We start from the raw sequence: 6945 nt of genomic DNA, 5'->3' as shown, positions 1-6945 counted from the left end.
CCCTGTCTCTGTTTGAATTTAATTTCCATTGTTATTTGGTACTTGGCATTAGCATTGTCTAAACCCATTACAGCAAGCCTCTTCTGTACAGATAAGATTTCATAGCTCAATGTCAAGTCTTCCAACTTTGATTTTCAAAAGAGAGAGTTGTTACTAAAATAAGTGTACATTCCAGTAGTCAGAGCAACTTCGCCACAGGCTGAGCAGGCATCAGCATGGTTTCTCACAATTTCACAATGTGGTGTGTTATATGGTGGTCGTATATTCTTGTATGTAGTATGGTCTATAAAGGCTATATCTATATCTATATATAGATACAATGACTTATATTTTTAAAAAAAGGCTGACCACCATACAGTAATTTGACTAGGTGGAAGGTGCTATGTAGTTGTAGGATGGAGCTGTGACACTAGAAAATCACTCTAAAATAGTTGCAATTCCAATTCTGAGGAAAGAGGTTTGAAGATAAGTTAGTATTATCATAAGTTAGTATTATTCATGGCAATTACAGATTTAGAAACAAGTCCATATTTTGCAGAGTATTACTTGGGATAAAGCAGTAGTGCTCCCACATCTGAGTGATGGTGTGCTTGTAAATTACATCTTCATAATGCATATATTTCTTATAAGATATTTTCCCTTGTGGTGCTTCTTTTTAGGTGGGTATTGAATGTACAGTGGTGTGAAAAACTATTTGCCCCCTTCCTGATTTCTTATTCTTTTGCATGTTTGTCACACAAAATGTTTCTGATCATCAAACACATTTAACTATTAGTCAAAGATAACACAAGTAAACACAAAATGCAGTTTTTAAATGAGGGTTTTTATTATTTAGGGAGAAAAAAAATCCAAACCTACATGGCCCTGTGTGAAAAAGTAATTGCCCCCTGAACCTAATAACTGGTTGGGCCACCCTTAGCAGCAATAACTGCAATCAAGCGTTTGCGATAACTTGCAACGAGTCTTTTACAGCACTCTGGAGGAATTTTGGCCCACTCATCTTTGCAGAATTGTTGTAATTCAGCTTTATTTGAGGGATTTCTAGCATGAACTGCCTTTTTAAGGTCATGCCACAACATCTCAATAGGATTCAGGTCAGGACTTTGACTAGGCCACTCCAAAGTCTTCATTTCGTTTTTCTTCAGCCATTCAGAGGTGGATTTGCTGGTGTGTTTTGGGTCATTGTCCTGCTGCAGCACCCAAGATCGCTTCAGCTTGAGTTGACAAACAGATGGCCGGACATTCTCCTTCAGGATTTTTTGGTAGACAGTAGAATTCATGGTTCCATCTATCACAGCAAGCCTTCCAGGTCCTGAAGCAGCAAAACAACCCCAGACCATCACACTACCGCCACCATATTTTACTGTTGGTATGATGTTCTTTTTCTGAAATGCTGTGTTACTTTTACGCCAGATGTAACGGGACACGCACCTTCCAAAAAGTTCAACTTTTGTCTCGTCGGTCCACAAGATATTTTCCCAAAAGTCTTGGCAATCATTGAGATGTTTTTTAGCAAAATTAAGACGAGCCATAATGTTCTTTTTGCTTAAAAGTGGTTTGCGCCTTGGCTATCTGCCATGCAGGCCGTTTTTGCCCAGTCTCTTTCTTATGGTGGAGTCGTGAACACTGACCTTAATTGAGGCAAGTGAGGCCTGCAGTTCTTTAGATGTTGTCCTGGGGTCTTTTGTATCCTCTCGGATGAGTTGTCTCTGCGCTCTTGGGGTAATTTTGGTCGGCTGGCCACTCCTGGGAAGGTTCACCACTGTTTCATGTTTTTGCCATTTGTGGATAATGGCTCTCACTGTGGTTCGCTGGAGTCCCAAAGCTTTAGAAATGGCTTTATAACCTTTACCAGACTGATAGATCTCAATTACTTTTGTTCTCATTTGTTCCTGAATTTCTTTGGATCTTGGCATGATGTCTAGCTTTTGAGGTGCTTTTGGTCTACTTCTCTGTGTCAGGTAGCTCCTATTTAAGTGATTTCTTGATTGAAACAGGTGTGGCAGTAATCAGGCCTGGGGGTGACTACAGAAATTGATATTGAAATTGAAAATTGAAATTCATAAACCACAGTTAAGTTATTTTTTAACAAGGGGGGCAATCACTTTTTCACACAGGGCCATGTAGATTTGGAGTTTTTTTTCTCCCTTAATAACGTAAACCTTCATTTAAAAACTGCATTTTGTGTTCAATTATGTTATCTTTGACTAATAGTTAACGGTTTTTGATGAGCAGAAACATTTAAGTGTGACAAACATGCAAAAGAATAAGAAATCAGGAAGGAGGCAAATAGTTTTTCACACCACTGTATGTTTCCTGCTTTCTTGCACAAGATAAAAGAAAATAACATTTAGGGGGGGATAACCATTCCTTTGTCTGCTATAAGGGTGTTTATCCACTTAAATTATTAATCTCTCACTAATGCTCACTAAATGAGTTAAGCACGCTTCACCTTATAGTTTGTGCAGCTTCTTTCTTCTGGTTGTTAGAAGACGAATGCTGTGCAAATCATCTAAGGAGCTACTGCACCACTAATATATTTGTTAATTATATGTGCAGTATTGGACTTGCCCACTAGGATACCAGGAAAACTCCCAGTGAGCCTAGGAGTCAATGGGCCCTCCTGTTCACCCAATTATTTTGGCTTACTGTGCCTATACCGTGGACATTGCACATTTCTGCATCAGAATACTGAGGAGAAATTGATGGACGGATAGATGATAGAGAAGAGACTTGGAGAATATAGAAGTTTAGTGAGCAGGAAAGAAATACGAGCTGTTCTGAGGTCTATGGTTTTCTAGCGTGACCCTGGCTTCCCAGTCCTATGCTGTAAATGTGAATCTTTGTATGTGGCTTTAAACTATTTGCCTTTTGATACTGCCTTAAATTCAAAATGATCTCTGGTCAAAACCAGAAGGTACAGTATTATTACTCCTTATGCTAAATGTTATTTTTATTCTTACTGATTATTATTCTGTTCAGATCTTCTCCCATTCAATTTTTAACACCGCTGCCTGTTTCCCAAGGTAAGTGGGACATAAGATCATAGCTAAAATTTTAGAATAAGGATTTTTCCGGAAATTTGGAACTCCATGGCAAACAGAACAAATTGATTTGTTTTGCAACCAATGTGATTGTAACTAACCTGCATGAATCCATACAGCCAAGTGCTGTTCCTATTGCAGAGAAAGAAAATCCTAAAACCATTCAATTATTTGCTAAAAATTGATTTTGTGGGAGATGACCTCCCCCATATTTTGGAGATTTATGAATAAAAGGTACCATACCTATAATTCGTTGAAAACTACAGTTTGTGTGTAAGGCCTTTTTAAAAGTATAAGTCCGATGCCAATTTACCTAAGGATATTAAGCAGATTGTAATTATGCTGCATGGTTATATTCTATGCTGACTAACCTGTTTGTGCTGTAACATTCTTTGTTCTTCACATATAGAGGGAATAGAGTAACAATACCCTGCTGGGTATAATTTCCTTCAATATTCAGATGTCAGCAATGAGCTGAGTGATTTTTGCACATTTGAAAGCCAATGTCAATGACAATAGGTGCAGCTTGATGTCAGCTGAAGATGAAGACACACTGAGCTACTAGAAGCAGCTACTTGTCATGGCTACTAAAAAAGACAATGCTGATCATTTACTGATAATTGCCTCTACGTGTGTTTTAGCAAAGCCAATTCTCAGTACTGTCTATGGCAGGGTATTTTCTAGTGTTCAGTAGCCGTGACAAGTGGCTACTACTAGTAGCTCCATGTGTCTTCACTCTAATACATCACATATTAAATCAACATGCAGAATAAAGCTACATGCACACTGGGGATGCTTATGCATTTGCTTTGCAGTTCTGTGTGATCCCACTGCATTGTAGCACATGTTAAATCTGTCCTGTGGGTCTTTACCCATGGGAGCCACCATTAAAGCTTTCCCCTAGGGAAGACATCATGCAAAACTGCTAAGAGGGCAGCTGTAAAGTAAGTTTCCATTTTGTTTTATATTTAAAAGACAATTGCTTAAAATTGTTAATAGTAAATACAAAATAAGACTGGGTTAAATATGTAATAGCAAGTCAGAACCAGTTTTATGGATTTTTTTCCAAAAAGGCTGCTCTGCTTCATTTTGTCCCCACCAGCTGTACAATGTTCTGTCCTGTTGCAGAAATGAGTAAACCAGAGCCACCATCATTCACTGGCCACATCACACTAAATGAAGCATTTCTGAGCTGCCATTTATTCAGGGGCAGATAATCCATGGCATTGAGCATGGGTTTATTTCAGAGTAGCGTACAGAATATCAGCTGCACATTAACTGTCTACTTAATTGAAGCTGTATGGAGGTGCCGCGGGGCTGCTAACACTAACCACCAGCTCTGCTTCATGGCAGTGATTTTTTTTTTTCCAAGAAAAGGATAACATTGTCCCTTCAGCGTAGAGTTCAGATTTGACCGTATTAGTTCCACTAGCATGTAATTAACATATTAATGGAAATTACCAAGCAAACATTTTCCATAATATAGCTATGTGACTGTCAATACACATAGCATTCTAGTAGGATAACCAAATCCTGCCTTTAGCTTTTGTCAAATACAGAAATATTTATTTTATGACTGCTTTAACTAGAGCTACTTTTCCTCTTAAGAGAATCAAATCTACATGAGCTACTGTACCTCTTATGGGAATCAAGTCTACACTAGAGCTACTGTACCTCTTATGGGAATCAAGTCTACACTAGAGCTGCTGTACCTCTTATGGGAATCAAGTCTACACTAGAGCTACTGTACCCCTTAAGGGAATCAAATCTACACTAGAGCTACTGTACCTCTTATGGGAATCAAGTCTACACTAGAGCTACTGTACCTCTTATGGGAATCAAGTCTACACTAGAGCTGCTGTACCTCTTATGGGAATCAAATCTACACTAGAGCTATTGTACCCCTTAAGGCAGGGATCCCCAACCTTTTTAACCCATGAGCAACACTTACATGTAAAAAGAGTTGGGGAGCAACACAAGCATGAAAAATGTTCATGAAGGTGCCAAATAAGGGCTGTGATTGGCTATTTGGTAGCTCCTATGTGGACTGGAAGCCTAAATGAGGCTCAGTTCGGTAGTACAACTGGTTTTTATACAACCAAAACTTGCCTGCAAGCCAGAAATTCAAAATAAGCACCTGCTTTGAGGCGACTGGGAGCAACATGTTGCTCACGAACCACTGGTTGGGGATCACTGCCTTAAGGGAATCAAATCTACACTAGAGCTGCTGTACCTCTTATGGGAATCAAGTCTACACTAGAGCTATTGTACCTCTTATGGGAATCAAGTCTACACTAGAGCTACTGTACCTCTTATGGGAATCAAGTCTACACTAGAGCTATTGTACCTCTTATGGGAATCAAGTCTACACTAGAGCTATTGTACCTCTTATGGGAATCAAATCTACACTAGAGCTGCTGTACCTCTTATGGGAATCAAGTCTACACTAGAGCTATTGTACCTCTTATGGGAATCAAATCTACACTAGAGCTGCTGTACCTCTTATGGGAATCAAGTCTACACTAGAGCTATTGTACCTCTTATGGGAATCAAATCTACACTAGAGCTACTGTACCTCTTATGGGAATCAAGTCTACACTAGAGCTACTGTACCTGTTATGGGATTCAAGTCTACACTAGAGCTACTGTACCTCTTATGGGAATCAAGTCTACACTAGAGCTACTGTACCTGTTATGGGATTCAAGTCTACACTAGAGCTACTGTACCTGTTATGGGATTCAAGTCTACACTAGAGCTACTGTACCTCTTATGGGAATCAAGTCTACACTAGAGCTACTGTACCTCTTATGGGAATCAAGTCTACACTAGAGCTATTGTACCTCTTATGGGATTCAAGTCTACACTAGAGCTACTGTACCTCTTATGGGAATCAAGTCTACACTAGAGCTATTGTACCTGTTATGGGATTCAAGGCTACACTAGAGCTATTGTACCTCTTATGGGAATCAAGTCTACACTAGAGCTACTGTACCTGTTATGGGATTCAAGTCTACACTAGAGCTATTGTACCTCTTATGGGAATCAAGTCTACACTAGAGCTACTGTACCTCTTATGGGAATCAAGTCTACACTAGAGCTACTGTACCTCTTATGGGAATCAAGTCTACACTAGAGCTACTGTACCTGTTATGGGATTCAAGTCTACACTAGAGCTACTGTACCTGTTATGGGATTCAAGTCTACACTAGAGCTACTGTACCTGTTATGGGATTCAAGTCTACACTAGAGCTACTGTACCTGTTATGGGATTCAAGTCTACACTAGAGCTACTGTACCTCTTATGGGAATCAAGTCTACACTAGAGCTATTGTACCTCTTATGGGAATCAAGTCTACACTAGAGCTATTGTACCTCTTATGGGAATCAAGTCTACACTAGAGCTACTGTACCTGTTATGGGATTCAAGTCTACACTAGAGCTATTGTACCTCTTATGGGAATCAAGTCTACACTAGAGCTACTGTACCTGTTATGGGATTCAAGTCTACACTAGAGCTACTGTACCTGTTATGGGAATCAAGTCTACACTAGAGCTACTGTACCTCTTATGGGAATCAAATCTACTCTTTGCCTTGAGGAGGTTAAAAGAAGAGCTTGTATGTATTGAGGAATTCATGCAGTATTGTGTGATACTTCACTCTTAAAGGAGAATGCAAGTCAAAATTTAAAAAGCATACTGCCCAATAGTCCTCCTATTGTTTAGTAAAAACGCCTCACTTTTGGCTCACCTAATCAAATATTTACTCAGTCACACTTCACATTTTCTAGAACAGGCAGCCATCTCTAAAAAGGTATTCTCCCTTCCTTTCCCTCCTTGCTTCATACTGCACATGTGTTTCATTCCCTCCCCCCCCTCTCTGCCAGATCCGCTTCTGATTGG

Source organism: Xenopus tropicalis, chromosome 1 (assembly GCF_000004195.4).
Source record: "Xenopus tropicalis strain Nigerian chromosome 1, UCB_Xtro_10.0, whole genome shotgun sequence".
Taxonomy (NCBI): Eukaryota; Metazoa; Chordata; class Amphibia; order Anura; family Pipidae; genus Xenopus; species Xenopus tropicalis.
The sequence above is the reverse complement of the archived record's forward strand: the minus strand, read 5'-3'. Positions refer to the sequence as shown.